Here is a 17,080-nt window from a genome sequence, read left to right on the forward strand (position 1 = left end):
TCTCTCCTGGAACATGGCACTCCCAAATTGACGAGAGCAGGAGCCTTTTACTGCAAACCTGTGGCCAGTGCTCCCTGTCAGCTGAGCACTTGTGCAGCCTCCCAGGAGAAATCTAAATGCTGCCCAGCTGATTAGCAGAGCACCCATAGCTAACCTTTGTGTGTGTGTTGGTGCGTATTAGCACAGGCCTTGGTGCATGTAAAATTATTCCACACATGGATGAAAAATGAGAGGGAACATGGCTTGCCACATGCCCAGAACTAATAGCCCAGTTCTCAGCTGCTGTGAATCAGCAGCAAAGTGCCACAGAAGTTCAATACCGGAGCTGTGGAGCAACACAAATTTAGACCAGCTGAGAACTTGGCCCATATGTCGCCAGCAGTATGCCATATCATGTGACTGAGCGTTCAGGGGAAGCATGGGAAGCCTTTGACACTGGCTGGCCATTTGCTGGAGCCCCTTTTTAATGATTTAGGACTTGAGTGGTGACCATGGGACGGGGGGAGGGGAAGTGACAAGGACAGGCTACTGGAGAAATTCACTGGAAAGTGAGTTCCTTGTACAACCTACCAAACACAGACCTTGGTCTCCTCAGGTGGTCCAGGAAAATACCATTAATTTCTCACAACCTGGTTTTGTGAGGCCCAGCCATTGTCAGTGGGGCTGATAGATGCCACAGGCCTGGGGGCCAGGCACACCCTGGGAACGGGTGGAGTCTATGGGGGAAGGGGCGGGGCTAAGGGCAGTCAGCCCTTAGCGCCACCCAGAGCACCGCTCTGGCTCTCCCGCCAGCCCTCGGAAGCCATGGGGAGCGACACTCTTGTGTCATTTCAAAGGGATCCAGAGCTCCCAGCTGCCACCATTGCTACTGCAGCAGTGGTAGTGGACAGGAGCTGTGGGCCCCTTTGAAACATTGGGCCCCTATACTTTTGCCCCCTTGTCTCCCCTTGTTGGCGGGCTTGTCCATTACGCTAACCAATCCCACCACTTCTTGTCTCCCCTCCCGAGTCCTGCGGTGGTGAGGCGGATCAGGAAATGTGTGGAAGTGAATTGTCTGTATTGAACTTGTTCATATTCATGGTCCTTGTCTTTGGCAATGCAGTTAGTTGTTCCCCCCTTACCACACACTGCTGTGTCTGTCATCCCTTAGCATCTTACCAATGCTGCAGGCGGAGGAGAGGGGTGGTCTCTGAAGACATTGTGCACCCTGGTTTGCAGAATACCACGGGGCCTGTGCAGACAGACAGAGGTTCAGTTAGCAATTGTTTTAGCTTCTCTTGAACTGAATTATAACGGTACCTGTCTGAAGGAATATTGTAATGACATCATTACTACTTGCAGACCAAAATTGCCTTTTCCTAATGAAGTATTTAAACTACCTTCTAATCTTATTCCAGAGACAGCCCCACATGAGTTACACACTTCAATTTATAGGGGCTTAATAATGGGTTGCATTAAAATCCGCCATAGGTCTCAGCAGAAGTCTCTGCAACATGTCATAACACATCTTGTGGTAATTTATACCGTTCATCATTTATTAATTATTTTTAAATGGATGAACTTTGTCTTCATCTGAAGTGAGTTCTTGCTCCCAGTTCCTTTCCCACTTGGTAAATCTGGAAGCGCTGTTTCTCTCTCCCTCAACAAGGGGATCCCAAGTACGTCCTTTTTAAAAAATGCTGCCTGTCCTTTCGCTGTTTTGTGTAACTGCTGGGGGGGCGGGGGATTCCCTCTTGTAACCTGACGATGGTTGTTCGGGAGCAGAAGTTTTGCACCTTGTCAGGACCTTGGGGGGCTATGCCCCTGACTTGCTTAGAATGCTCTCTGTTTGGAATTGAAAACCTTCCAATGCAAATACAGGAGACACAGACTGGTTTTCTCTTCCTCTTTAGTTCTTGAGGGTCACAGCTTTTGAGCCAAGGAGGTGTCTGTATCCATGTCAGGATGCGCAGAGCAGAACATCTACTTAATGAAGATGGGAGAGGCTTTAAAACCCCCTCCTAGCATAACTGGAGCTGATGTACTTAAACTTATTGAACTTTCAGCGGGTACTTTTGTCCCTCAGGAGTCAGTTTAAAGTCAAGGAACTCCTGAGTCTGAAAAAAAAAATTTGCAGTTACTTGTCCAAGAATGGGAGTATGAAAAAAAACGGGCCCAGACAGGGCTTGTGACACCTCAGCCAACTGACTCGGGTATGAGATTAAAACCCTGAGCATGTCTCAGCTTCACTCGCTCCAGTATCGATTCCTCTGTCATGTGTCAACATAAGGAAAGAAGTAAAAGGAAATGCAGATAAAAAATGGATCAAAGCCCATTGGAGGAGAAGACTTGGAGGGGCACACTTTTAATGGGGTTAAACCTACCACCCTGATAGGCATCTCTTCCCTCCCCTTCCCGGGGACTTTGAAGTTACATATTCAAACACATTTGCTTTTGGAAGCGTCACCATAGCGATCTCCTCTGTGTCTTTTTCATTCATGTTCCTGAACGCACCCAGGCTCTGCAACCCCACGGAATAGCTGGAGCAGCCACCACCTCCCTGGTCTCAGAAACAAAGGCACTTAACTTGTGCTGCATGCTGTATTTGCCACAGAGGAATTCAGGTTAAATCATTTTCTTTGCAGATTGTCACAAATTCGGTGTGCCCAGGCAGGAGTACCCCAGAATAGGAGGTAACAGGTGGTAACTCTCTCTGGTGGAGAATGACAAACCAGATTGTAGCTCTCAAGACAAAAAAAGAGCAGAACTTCAAAAGCCTGGTTCATGGGCGTTAGCTATTCTTGTCACCTTTGAAATGTGGCAGCGTTCCCTTTGTGAGGAATGAGAGTGACATTCCAAGGCCAGCAGGCCTCCCAGGGCCCCATTCACCTCATCATTTTCTATCCTCTTGGCGCACCCTGTCGCTTACATGTTTTCATGTATTCATTAGTGCTTTAACCAGGAGGGACTTTCAGGTGCAGTTGAGGGGCTGGAGTTGGCCCGTTTTCAGTCTGTTTTGCTGACTGGTGTAAAAATCACAGTGTCAATGTTCTCTGAGCTAGGGCTTCCCACAGTGTAGCATTAATAAACATGGCCGTGTTTCCAGGAGCTGTCTGAGGTGAAATGCAGGGGCTGTGTCTGCGGTGAAATCTTTCTTTAAGAGTTTCTGTTCCTGCTACAGCAGGCTGACAATTTGCACTATTCTCTGCCCTGGGATGCTTGAGATGCTGACCTCTAGCACTCTTAAGGTTGCATCCTTTGGGGTTGCTAAGCACAGAGTTTAATCTTCAGTAGCAGATGAGGGGGTTTAGGGGGGACATCTGAAGCAGGGATTATCATAGAATCCCAGGGCTGGAAGGGACCTCAGGAGGTCATCTAGTCCAGCCCCCTGCCTAAAGCAGGATCAACCCCAACTAAATCATCCCAGCCAGGGCTTTGTCAAGCCAGGATTTAAAAACCTCCAGGGATGGAGATTCCACCACCTCTCTAGGTAACGCATTCCAGTGCTTCACCACCTTCCTGGTGAAATAGTTTTTCCCTAATATCCAACTTACTCTTCAACTTCTGTAATTTCAGACTATTGCTCCATTTTCTGCCATCTGTCTCCATTGAGAACAGTCTTTCTCCAGCCTCTATAGAGCCCCCTTTCAGGAAGTTGAAGGCTGCTATCAAATCACCCCTCAGTCTTCTCTTCTGCAAACTCAATAAGCCCAAATCTCTCAGCTTCTCCTCATAGGTCATGTGCTTCAGCCCTCTAATCATTTTCATAGCCCTCCACTGGACCTGCTCCAGTGCATCCACATCATTTCTATACTGGGGGGCCCAGAACTGGATGCTATACTTCAGATGTGGTCTCACCAGAGCTGAATAGAGGGGAATAATCACTTCTCTAGATCTGCTGGAAATACTTTTCCTAATGCACCCCAATATGCCGTTAGCTTTCTTGGCTGCAAGGGCACACTTAACTCATATCTAGCCTCTCATTCACTGTAATCCCCAGGTCCTTTTCTGCTGCACTGCTGCTTAGCCAGTCAGCACCCAGCCTATAACAGTGCTTGGGATTCTTCTGTCCCAGGTGCACGACTCTGCACTTGTCCTTGTTGAACCTCATCAGATTTCTTCTGGCCCAATCCTCCAATTTTTCTAGGTCACTCTGGACACTAACTCTACCCTCCAGTGATCTACCTGACCCCTAACTTAGTGTCATTCACAAATTTGCTGAGGGTGGAGTCCATCCCCCTCATCCAGGTCATTCATAATGATGTTGAACCAATCCTTGGGGCACCCTGCTTGAAATTGACTGCCAAACAGACATTCAGCCATTGATCACTACCTGTTGGGCCTGTCTTGCAAGCCAGCTTTCTATCCATCTTACCGTCCATATATCCAATCCATACTTCCTTAATATATGGGCGAAAATGTTGTGGGAGAGTGTGTCAAAAGCTTTGCTGAAGTCAAGGTATATCACATCCACTGACCTCCCCATGCCCAGTGAGCCAGTTACCTCATCATAAAAGCTAATCAGATTGGTCAGGCAGGACTTGCCCATAGTAAATCCATATTGGCTACTCTTGATCACTTTTTTCCCTCTTCCAAGTGCTACAAAATGGAGGATCCCCTCCATGTTTTTTCCAGGGAGTGGGGTGAGGCTGACTGGCCTATAGTTCCCTGGATTGTCCTTCTTTCCTTTTTTTTTTAAAGATGGGCACTACATTTGTCTTTTCCTCAACCATCCGGGATCTCTTCGGATATCCACGAGTTTTCAAAAATAATAGCCAAAGGGTCTGCAATGACATCTGCCAATTCCCTCAGTACCCTTGGATGCATTAAATCCACACCCATGGATTTGGGTACCACGAGCTTTTCTAAGTAGCTCTTGACCTGTTCTTTCGCCACCTAGGACTGCTCACCTCCCTCCCATACTGTGTTGCCTAGAGCTATAGGTTAGGAACTGATTTTGTCCATAAAGAATGAGGCCAAAAAATCATTGAGTACTTCAGCTTTGCCTGCCTCATCTATCACTAGGTTACCTCCTTCATCCAGTAACGGCCCCACACCTCCTATGATTGCCCTCCTCTTGTTAACATGCCTGTGGAAACCCTTCTTATTGCCCTTCGCATTCCTTGCTAGCTGCAGTTCCAATTGTGGTTTCGCTTTTCTGATTACTCGCTGGCATTCTCCAGCCGTATATTTGTACTCCTCCTTAGTCGTCTGTCCAAGTTTCCACTTCTTATATGCATTCCTTTTTGAGTTTGAGCTCAGCAAGGATTTCCCTCTTAAGCCAAGCTAGTTGCCTACCATGTTTGCATTTCTTACTGTGCATCAGGCTGGTTTGTTCCTGTGCCTTCTGTAAGACTTCTTTAAAATACTGCCAGTTCTCCTGAACTCCTTTCTCCTTCATAGCTATTTCCCAATGGATCCTGCCCATCATTTCTCTCAGGGAGTCAAAGTCTGCTCTTCTGAAATCAAGGGTCTGCATTTTACTGCTCACCTTTCTTCCTTTCATCAGGATCCTGAAATCTACTTTCTCATGGTCGCTGCAGCCCAGGTTGCTGACCACTAGCTCTTTGTTGTTTGTCAGCAGCAGGTTAAGCTGCGCACAGCCCGTGGTCAGTTCCTTCAGCACTTGTACCATAAATTATCCCCAAGTTATGAGGTGGTGATGTTGTACAGAGCCACTCTGTCCATTTTCACAAGGCCTGTAGTTTGTCTGCCAGGTTCTATAGCCTGGGACTGGGTCTGTACCAGGGTGTTCTGCCCTTAATGCTCCACCTAAGGAGTCCAGCAGAACTGGGAGGAGGAGCAAGAAGCACAGAGTGGGGGTGCCCAAGAAAGGGGTTGGGTTGTTGTCTTCCTATGTTTAGAAAAGGACAGAGAGCCCATTGTTGACAAGCAGTGTGGGAAGGACTGGAGTGAAGGACCCAGGCTTTTCCAGAACACTGACCCTGTCTGAGAATGCTGCCTGGCTGCTCCCTTCACATCCCATTCAGAAGAGAGATCTGGCCCACTTGTGCCTGGGACAGAACATTACCGAGCACCAGAAAGGAGCATCTTGACGCCTGTCTTTGCAGTGCACTTATTACAGAAAGTGCTTGTTATAACAGGAACATCCCATCGTGGCTGGGCTGTGCTATGGCTTTGCTTTTCAGTCTTTGATAGAAGTAGCTTATTTTCAGAGGAGTATGTTGTTCTAAGAATTGCACTGCATGACTTAAGCAAGGCATTATGGACTGCTGTTGGACCTCTTCCTTTCTGCCTGTGAATTCTTTGCAAATGTCCCCAGACGTCCCTGCCTGGCACCTGTCAGTTAACAGAATGCATTTCACTCTTCCTTCAGTGAGCGATGAAAGCTGTCCGGTGCCACCTTGCACCTCAAGTGCAACTCTGTCCAGAAAAGTGATGAACACTTCCACTTGCTTACTGCCCAAACCTGCCTTCTGCAATGTCTTGAGGTCTGAGTGGCTTGGTTGCATGAGAAAACTTTGCCGCCACCACCCTGTCGAACTCAGTGGGGCTAGGGAACATTGAGCTAGCTTCCACCCTTTCTTGTATATCACAGAGAAAATTGCCAGTAACATTTAGCGTCCAGGAATATCTCTTGGAGGTCTGTGCACTTAAATGCTGCCCAAATTAGAATGCAGGGTCCAGAATTATCCTCATCTTAACAGCAGTTTGGGTCTTGTGTCTGAATGAAACTATTTTCCTGCTGTTTCCATTGAGGAGAGAGGAAGGAGCCTGCAGTTAGTTCCCTGAATATATCCATTGAAGATACACTCCTAGATTATGTATTTAAAGCTAGGCTTTTGATTATCTACCCAGCTACTTGCTCATTGACTCAGTGCCATTGCTGTAGTATCTGAACACCTCCTGTGGGAGGCAGGGGTGGATGATTACTTTCCTTTGATGAATGGGAAACTGAGGCACAAGGGGATGGTGTGGCTTGCTTCAGGCCATGCTGGAGGCATGAGGCAGAATCCCTGCACTTGTATGCCTTGATGTGAAAAATCTGTCAAGTGCCTATAGGGAGAAGTGTCTGGCAGTGAAAATGAGCAATAGAAACTGCACCTAAGTAAACCGCTTTTAGCTTTCTGCAGTGGAAACTTTCCAGATTCACTGAGAGCCCTTAAGACAAGGAAGGTAAGGTGTGTGTGGGGGAGGGGGGAGTGCGTCAGTCAGCATGTTAAAATGAGGCCATCTCACAGAACCAGGCAGGTGCTAATTACCCAATTTCCTGTGAGCATGGATGCCAGCCAGGAACATCCCAGCCTGATTTATCCTCACCAGTGGTAAGAAAATCCTTAAACGTGCCTGATAGCTGCTGCTGTATAGCTGCAGAGAGGTGACCTTTCAATAATAGATGTGGAAATGGGTCTTTTGTCATTCCACCAAGGCTCCAAGCCCACATTTACCCGCATTTTCATTCTTGTGGGTTGCTAAAAGGATGAGGTTGCCTGAATTATCACTGGCTCAGAGGCTGCCTTGGGTAATAGAAGCAATATCTGATGTAGACCTCGGAAGTACCTTGAAGGAGAAGAAATCCAGTGTGCTTTGGTGCCACCTTTAGCGTGAAGATTTATCATTGTGCCAGCCAGAGTCCAACACTGCTGGCCTCAACGCATGGGTGGCAAACTCCAGATGAAGAGGAGATCCCACTGGGGGAGACATTGGGTTTTTCATGTATAGTAACTTCATATGACTTTACACAGGGGCAACTTTCTCCCCTTCCAATGTTATTGAAAAAATGCTTAAGGCTTAAAATCCTGTTCTAAAACATTTTAAACCTCTTTGTTGGAAAGCTGGTGCGAGGTGCTGTCTCAGCCAGGTGAATTTGAGACAAGGCAAAGGAGAGATACCAACTTGCAAGGAAGCAGGAATAACTTGTCTCTTTCTTTGGGTCTCTGAGCTGCTTGCACCTGTGTGTGTGTGGGGGGGTGTGTGCGCACACGCACGCGCGCCCAAGGGAGCAAACTAGAACAGCCCTGGAGCAGAAAGGACAGATCGGGGCCCTTGGGTCCAACCATACCCTTGCTGTTTTGATTCTGGCTCAGAGGCAGCCCCAGCGGGCAGGAGTTTTGGGAGGTCAGACTCAGATGGCTGACCATTTTTACCAGTCCAAGTCCAAATCTGTATTGAACAGTGAGAATGTTTTCATCGCTGGCAAGGCCCATTGGTTCTCAGATCTGGGACTCTTTCGTTTGTAGAGCTCGTGTTACCCACACACCTATGTGTGTGGTTCATGTAGTGGTACTTAGACCACTTCACAGGGAAAGAATGAACGAATGTTTTCTACAGCCTAAGCTCAGAGCTTTTAGCTCAAACTGCAGAGGTGCCTGCACTAAGCTACAGAGGTCTCAGCTTCAAGTCTGCCTGGTGCTAGAATATTAACATTGGCTTAGCTAAATCCTGTTCAGCTACAAGCCGTGTGAGTGGGAAGGCTAGCAATCTTCAGTGGCCTCTTTCGCTTTGCATCATTCAAGATCCTGCTGTGGAAATTTCTGGAGAGGCCTCGTATTTGAATCTGTGAATCTCCCCATAAATTCTAACCTATTCCTCTCTCCAGCACCTGGGCTTCCTTCCCAGGGACAGGAGCACATTGGGTCTAAGCTAGTTTGCAGTGAGATCGTTGCTGTCTTCTCCTTGCACGCTCTGAAATAGCAAATCGACACAGGCTTCATGGGACAAGACTTAACAACCACCTGAGAGCCGGCTTAGTGGGTTTGTGGAAACCCGCTGAGTGCAGCGCTGAAAGGAGGGACTGTGAGATTAGTTAGCTTCTGTTCGTTTGTTTCCATCAGAGCTGGGGTACTTTGGCCGGGGCAATGTGCCAGGACAGAGCGTTGACCACTGGCAGCAGAGTCTCAACAGGCTGAGGCTGCTCTAGCGTGTCTAGGAATGTAACTTACTTGGTGCTGCCCCGAGGAATGATAACAAACATCTCTTTTGTTGGGATTGTCACATGATGAGGGTGGGAGACAGGGTGGGCAGCAGCTTTTCATCTCTGGAGGGTCAGTTTCACAAGACCACTTACTTGGTCACAAGTGATGTGGGTTTTATGCTCCCAACTCTTGCCCCTAATGAAGGTTCAGCCTTAACTCAAAAGCCATGTAGTCTGCCCAGCCCCTCAGCACATTGGTGGTGCCATGTGGGTAGAGACCTCCCAAGAGCATCACAGGGAAGCTCGTGGGTTTGGGGGCTTTCCGTGCCACTCCTGAATCTCAGGGTGGGTTAGTGGGAAGGTTTGCTGAGGCGTGTGATCCCAGGCCTTGTTCTGGGTCAGATGTGTACTGCCTGTCCCACTTGTGACAACGGCTGGGTGGTTTGTTTCAGATGTGGGAAGCAGTGTTCCCTGTAAGCTGTGTGCTCGGGTGGCCCCTCAGGAGAGATTCCAAGGATGGCCAGCTGATGAGCAGAGTGCCCACAGCTAGATTTTGTTTCTACTGGTGGTGCACAGTTCCACATGCCTCAGTGCATGTAACAATTTATTCTGCACATGGGTGGAAAAGATCCACACCTGGATGGAAATGATTAGCTGAACATTGGTGGGAGCCCTGCAAAAATCTATGACTTGCTTTGAGTCATTTGCAACATAAAATCCCACTTGGGAAGTAGAATTCCATATAGACCAAACCCCCAACAGAAGTGTGGGTTGGAAGCGTTGGTTAGACAATTACTGCATACTGAAGAAGGGCTTTTATTTGAACCTGGCTCCCTGAGTGCCTTTATTCTGCCCTTCCTAGCCTGCAGAGAGAAGGCACCTAGCCACTGCACTGCTGGGAAGAGACAGGGCATTGCTACTGACAAAGTACTGGCAGAGGGCGGAGGGGTCCAACTCCAGGGACTTATTACTTACTCTTGACATTGTTTCTCCTTCCTGTGATTTTTTTTTTCATTGTTATCATGGCTCCTCAGCTGGGGCAAGCTGTCTCTCCTCGCCCCAAGACTTGGCACTATCTGTTCAGCACTCTGACATCTTTATTACAAACAGCCAGCCAAATGCAGCTAGAATGGCAGATTTCTTTAATCGTGCCATTGCACAACTCTTCCCATTGGTATGCATACACATAATGGGCTGCATACGAGCCAAGAGGTCAACAGAGAATACGCTGCAGAATTTCGTGGGAGACAAACAAACACTGAAGCCGTGATAAACTCTCCCTGTCCTGTTTCCCCCTCCCCACAGGCCATAAAATAGGGCACCCTCATTAGCTCCATTATCAGGAATGAATGCAACCGACATTGTCACAAAATACATGGAGAAAAGTGGTCGAGGTGACGAAATGAGGTAGCTGCTGAAGTCTCTTTTCCAGAACTGCAGAGTCCTACGGAATAGCTGTGTGGCAGTTACCGTGAGAGGCATGATACTGAGTAGCTGGGGAGATGAAACACGAGTGAACATCTCTTTTCATGCCATGGACTATTTGGAACTGTGGTGGGCAACTGGTGCCCTGTGGGCCACATGCGGCCCACTGGGACTGTGTGTGGCCCACGAGACATCTTGTTTACCATTGCCCAGGCACAGGCTTGCCATATTCTGCTAGTTTTTGTCCGCGTAGTTTTTTCTCCTACCATATTATTAAAGTGACACGTGTGTAAAGCAAAGACATGTGACCTGAGGGGAGTGCTGATTACACACAGCCTTTGTTCTCTCTGCATCCATTCGAAGAGCTGCTACAATTCAGCTGGCACAGCCTGCATATTCTAGATACGCAAGCACAATGGGCGAAATGCCCTGTCCCAGGAGACCCACTTGGTTACAAGAGTCTTGCAGCCCATGGAGTGGAAGGAGGGCCGCTCATGCAGCCCACGAACTAGCCTCAGTTCCTCTCACTGGTTTAGAATGAAATGACCCCGTGGACTGCCAGTCTCACTCCAGCCATGAGTACAAAGGCAGAAAGTAAAATAAACCCCTCCCTCCACAGGAGCCAATATCTCTCTGCTCCATCCCCCGTTCCTGAGATGGGCACTGCAGCATGCCCCCCAAGCTACCGGAGTCCCCCAGGCTGTGGGAGGGGAGCCAGGACCGCACCCTACGAATGCTGTGCTAGTATCTCTCTCTCTCCTGAGTGGAGGGTGCTCCACCTTAAGCACCTCTGTGGACTGTCTCTGTGGATTATGGAAAAGGGAGGAAAGTATCTCCCATCTACCTCACTCCTCGGGTTCCTTCTGGGCAGCTTCTGGAGCACTGGTGGAAGTTGTTTTTGACATGAAATGCCACATTATGAGCAGCAGCTGCAACCCTCCATTTCTGGGTGGTCCCAAGGTGCAGCAGTGAGATCTCAGCTCGAGGGGGCAAGCACAATGAATCAGCACAGAAAAGTTGCACCCCTCTTAACCGACACTTTGGAGCAAAGGGCTCTTGGGCACAGAAGCCTGCTGGGCAGGAAGCAACGGTTCAGGGTCCCCTATGCTGCATGCCTGTGCCACAAAGAGCCCCCACAAAACCCCGGGTCAGGGGCATGGATCCAAGTCCTAGTGATCGCTCTGGCTGCTCCTCCCAGGCCACTGAGTCTCATCCGGACTGGTCCCCATCCAAGCCCCAGGCTCATCTGGCTGCTGGATTACACATTCTGCTGGGCCCTCTCTGCATCCTCCCATAGGGCGGGTGGCAGCGCAGCTCCCAGGACAGCTCAGAGCAGAAGGGCAATTGCCCGCTGACGCTCTTGGCTCTCTCAGAAGCAGAAGGTTTAGTGCTGTGCATGGCAAGAGTGGGAGAGTGAGGGAGGCAGCTCATCCCACACAAAGGCTAATAAAACCTCCCCAAACCCCACCTCCAGCCCTGCTCTCTGGTGTTCTTTGGGTGTCTAGTTACTGTTTTATGCAGCGCCCTTTCCAAGGACCTCCAAGTGCCAGCATAATGCCGGCAGCCACCTTGAGCAATCAGAGGAAACTGGCCGCTCTGCAAGTTGTAGCCTTCTTGAGGATGCGCCATCCATTCAGTTTGCTTAATGACACTCCTCCACCAGTGCCTCAGATAGATGATTTGTCACCGTCTGTGGTCTGACAGGATGCCCAGGGTGCCTGTTGCGTTAAGCCAGCTTGACTGGACAGACCCCATTTCTACTCACAGAAGGACCCCTAGGGCAGGTCCAGAGTTGAATCAAAGGCCTTCAGAACCCAGCATGCTGTGCATGGCGCCTGAGGCTCCCTGGCATAGGACTCAGAGAGACTGCTGGGTAGGGAGTCATACAGGCTGCAGCCATCAGCTGGGAATGTCAGACTGCTTCTGCACTGCATACCCACAAGCTTTTGCTGGCTTGGCTATGGCCCAGCTCCAGGGACCAAAATTGTCTCTGAGGAGGCGCTGCTGCTTTCTGCTCCTTTACAGATACATCTCTTGCCCTCTCTTTCTCTTGTCCACAGAATGAGCCAGATCTCCAGCTGGTGTAAATCGGCACAAAATTCAGTGAGGCTGTTGTGATTTATGCCACCTGGAGATCAGGCTTTGTTTATATTGGTGGAATGGTGCCGGATTTGCACCAGCTGAGCACCTGACCCCTTTGCATTGAATCATAGAACTGTAGGACTGGAAGGCCCTCAAGAAGTCATCTAGTTCAGTCCCTTGTGCTCCTGGCATGACCTTCTAGGCCATCCCAGACACGTAGACATCTAGCTTGCTCTTAAAAACCTCCCGTGACCAGTGATTAATCACCTTAAAAGTTAGATTTTTCTTAATGTCCAACCTAAACCTCTCTTGCCACAGTGTAAGCCCAGTGCCTCTTGTCTTACTCTCGCAATTTAAGAAGAGCAATTTGTAGGTACTTGTATGTCTGGGTGGGCTGGGGGAAGTGGTAGTTGTGGTATAACTTGATTTTAGTAAAGCTTTTGATACTATCTCACATTACAGCTCGCAAATTGAGCTGCTATAAGGTGGGTGCGTAAATGCTTGGCCATCAGTAGTTATCAGTGGTCCGTAGTCAAACTGGAAGGGCATATTAAGTGGGGTCCCACAGGGATCAGTTAAGGGTCAGGAGCTATTCAATGTTTTCATCAGTGATTGATGATGACATAGACAGTGCACTTACAAAGCTTGCAGATGACACCAAGCTGGGAGGGGTTACAAGTGCTTTGAAGATAAGGTAAACATTCCAAATCAGCGGGAGAAGCTGGAGAAACCATCTGAAGTAAATAGGATGAAATTAAAGGAGGACAAATGCAAAGTACTCCACATAAGCAAGAGCAATCAATTACACACGTACAAGGTGGAAAATGACTGCCTAAGGAGGAGTATTGCAGAAAGGGGCCTAGGGGGTCATGGTGTATTGCAAAGTAAAAATAAGTCAACAGAGTGACACTGTTGCAAAAAAGAAAAAAAAAAGCTAACAATTCCAGGATGATTTAAGAGGAGTATTGTAAGCAAGACATGAGAAGTAACCCTTCCCCTCTACTCTGCACTGGCACAGCTTCAGCTGGAGTACTGTGTCCAGTTCTGGGTGCTGCATTTCAGGAAAGATGTGGACAACTTGGGGATGATCAAGAGAAGAGCAACAAAAATGATGAAAAGTCTAGAAAACATGATCTGTAATGGACAATTGGGCAGGGAGTGAGGAGGGCTTTGCCTAGGCTACAGAAGAGAATTAATACAGTAGCTTGTCTGACCTTCTCCAGCTACGGGGAATGAAGGAAAAGTTATGTACACAAAGCAGGTGTCTCACTGAGCAGCAGCTCTGAGCGCTCTCAGCTTTCTTGTCTCTCAGTGGGATTCCCCTCTTCCACTCGCTGTCTCTGCTCTTAACGAGGCTGCAGCTCCTCTAATAGCCTGGTAGCTAGGTGTTTGGTTCCCCAAGCACGTTCTAATTTCCCTTAATTGTTTCCCACATGCGCTGATTAGAGTGGAAACATTAGACGTGCATGTTCGTGACTAACTCCTGATGTTGCAGGGTTCTTAATTAATGATTATTAAGTCAATACATCATTGAGGGCGTGAACTGAAGTAACTGCAGGGGTGTAAGGCAGTTGGCCAAAAAGACTCATGTTTTCACCTCTGAACAAAGCGGTGCAGCTCTGTGTAGTTCCTTCTGATGTAACTATCTACCTATATTATAGGAACACCAAGGACAGCTAGAAATAACCAACAGCTCTCTAACATTTCCAATTCTGCCCCAGCCTGGCTGCCTACAGGACTAAGAGGAATGCTGAGTACACGAATACTTCTGAGCATGCACGGCAAAGAGAGCAACAAAAGAACTGGTTTTAAGACAACTGCCCAGTGCCCTGTTTAAGGAATTGACGTTGACCTTTCAGCGCTGCTCCATGTGTTTTCACAGGGAGTTTGGTGACAGAATTCTGATTGAGCAGCATGGGGGGGTTAAATCAGGCTGAGTGGTAAATGTTTGAGGGTGCCCCCTGTCTCAATAGGTTTCCCTTGGATTTATGTCTCAGAATTCCTGCTCTTGTCCCCAGACTGGTCACAGTTTGGTTCGTTTTCAGAGAGATTGTTGTCTTCATCTCACACCAGGGACGTAAACTGGCAGGATACTACTAGGAGATGAGAATCAAAAGAGGGTAACAAGTGACTTGCCTGGCCTCTGGGGTGCTTTTCACCGGAAGACGCGGGAAGACCTCATCACCCTAATAGTACTCGAGCAATCTGCCCAAATTAGCACCCTCGTTTTGCTACTCCGCTAGGTGCTGTTAATGCCAGAACTCATTGCCATAGGGTTTTAATATTAAGGAAAGGCTGAAAGTGGTGGAAATCCTATTAGACAATTCCCACTTGGCTAAGGCAGAACTCCAAGTGTGATTGCCTCTGAATCATTTGTTTTCATTCCGTAACCTTGCCATATGACCTAGTTCATCTGGAGACCAGTGGGTTGGGTTGGGTTATGAGACCAATGGAGTTCCATTCCAGTGATTTAACAAGTTTTTTCAAATAATAGAAACAAACAATGCTCATGTGAGTGTCCTATAGCCTTTCTGTGGAATGGGTAACTGATATTTTGCCACTCTGCTGTACTTGCAGTGTTGTGTTTTTGTGCCTGCTTGCATGTAAATGGGCATCATGCTGACAGTGTAGCTTCTTCTTGCCTCGGTTAAATATTAAACAGGCTGAAATAATTACCTTTAATGTGTTGAAGTTCAGATGTTCTACAATAGGCAGATTACATACCAAGGTGACTGCTCACTGCTCCTTTTATTTATAATTTATGAAGTGGAAAAAGCCTTCTTAGCACTACCTGGAAGAGGCTGATAGTAGAAAAGAAAATTGTTAAACAAATCAACATACTCAGCCCATGGAAAAATACCAAATGATTAAAAATTTTGATGAGAATTTTTTTTTCCGAATGTTAATTTGCTTCCTCAGGATACGTCAATCAATTAAAGTACCATTTAAGGAATATTTTTTCAGTGTGAAAAGTAATAGCAGGAGGAAGAGTGTCTGAGGGTATGTCTATACTTACCGGGAGATCAACCCATTCAGGATTGATCTTCCAGAGTTTAATTTACATGAAATCAACCTATCAGGAGTTGGCATTGACTCCTGCACTCCTGGCATGCTGCGAGGAGTAAGGGAGGTCGACAGGAGAAACTTTTCTGTCAACCTTCTTTAGTATGGATGGCAAATTAAGTCAATTGCAGATGTGTTGATTCTAGCTATATCGTTGCAGGAGCTAGAATTGTGTATTTGCAATTCACTTACTTTTCCTAAGGTAGAGATAACTTAAGTCCCATTAAAAGCCCCTGTCACAGATCCTAGCGAATGCCCCTTCCTAGGGCTGCTGTGAAGGGATCCCCAGTCTCTGTGTTCTGGATCCCCTGCACAGTGTTACAATTCTACAGCATGAATGGACTCCAGTCCTGTGGCCATTGTGGGGTCCCTCCATGCCCTCAGAGTGCACACCTTGATGTTTGGAGCTCTTTATCAGGAGCAAAATGGGTGCACAGACACACCCACTTGAGGGTGCTTTGCTAATTGTTCCTGTGGCAGCTTAGACCCAGCACTTCTTCTGCCTAGTCTGAGTTATTCCTTCTCTTTCCTTTTGCTGTCGCTTTCTGGCCACAGGTTATGGAAAAACATCATCCAATCGATCCTTTATGGCAGTGATAAGCCCCTGTGGGACTTTGTCTCTTCTTTGTCTATCTATTCCCCCCAGTTCTGATGTTTTCCTTCCAGCTTGCTGTCAGGGACACATATTTATTTGCCAGTTATGAAAGGATGTAGTCTTGTCTCCTTATTGATTTTGATCATTAGGCTGGAATCACTATTATTGGCTATAAATAATGGTAATTGAAAATCGGTCAGCTTTATTTGCTGAGGGAGACAGCAGTGCGATGGGGCTGCAGTCACTGAACCTGAATCAGGCAATTCTGAATTTGAAGGGATTGATTATGAGCTCCTCAGTGTCCATAAACGCATCGGCGAGTTCAGTCTGCTGATGCTCTTGAATTGAGCAAGAAAATGCTGCTTTAGCCTTTGCCAGCAGCAAGTACTATATTGTTACAATCACAATTCCTCCCATCTTCACTAACTCTGAACTTTCGGAAAATAATTTCCTTTGGGCTTGACATTTTCCTTACTTTGTCTCTGTCCAAAGGCAGAGTCTCTCAGGAAGCCATGAGCCAACTGCATTCACGTTGCTGAGTTGCTGTCTACCTGTGGATGAAAGTTATTCTGAAGCAGGGTGATGGACTAGACAGCCCCATTGCGCTCTTCTGCCCATTGTGTCTTTGATTCTGTGGTTCTTGAAATCAGTGGAGCCATCCACAGTACATAAAGGACATGCTGAGGTCTTTGCTGCTTGGAGGCTGTAGAGTGCAGGTCTCTGTACTGAGGGCAAAAGGTGTCTTTGCTAGGTTTGGAATGTTAGTGGGTCGAAGTTAATAGAAGTGTGAATCATCTGAAAATCCACTAGCCGGTCAGAGAGCTCTTTCACACCTAGAGGTGTGTAATTACAATGCACAGTTAACCCTGCGATGCTTACTCCACCCAAGCTGCCATTACTGCCAGTGAAAATTTCCGAACAATGAAGGGAAAAGGTAATATTAATGCACATAGGATTAATGGCTACAGACCCATGGCAGATAAATGGAAGTGTGGAGATAGCAGTGAGAAGGGAGGTGTGGTGGTTTGCCAAGGCTGGAGGACTTAATTAGGGGTAACTAA

The 17,080-nt window shown here is 47.6% G+C and overlaps 1 protein-coding gene across 8 annotated transcripts in view; it reads left to right on the forward strand.

The window, feature by feature from the left end:
- The window catches only part of MYO18B (myosin XVIIIB), a 196,557-nt gene that overhangs the window by 41,186 nt on the left and 138,291 nt on the right, over positions 1–17,080 (forward strand). The window lies entirely within an intron of this gene.

This window comes from Carettochelys insculpta, chromosome 18 (assembly GCF_033958435.1).
Source record: "Carettochelys insculpta isolate YL-2023 chromosome 18, ASM3395843v1, whole genome shotgun sequence".
Lineage (NCBI taxonomy): Eukaryota > Metazoa > Chordata > Testudines > Carettochelyidae > Carettochelys > Carettochelys insculpta.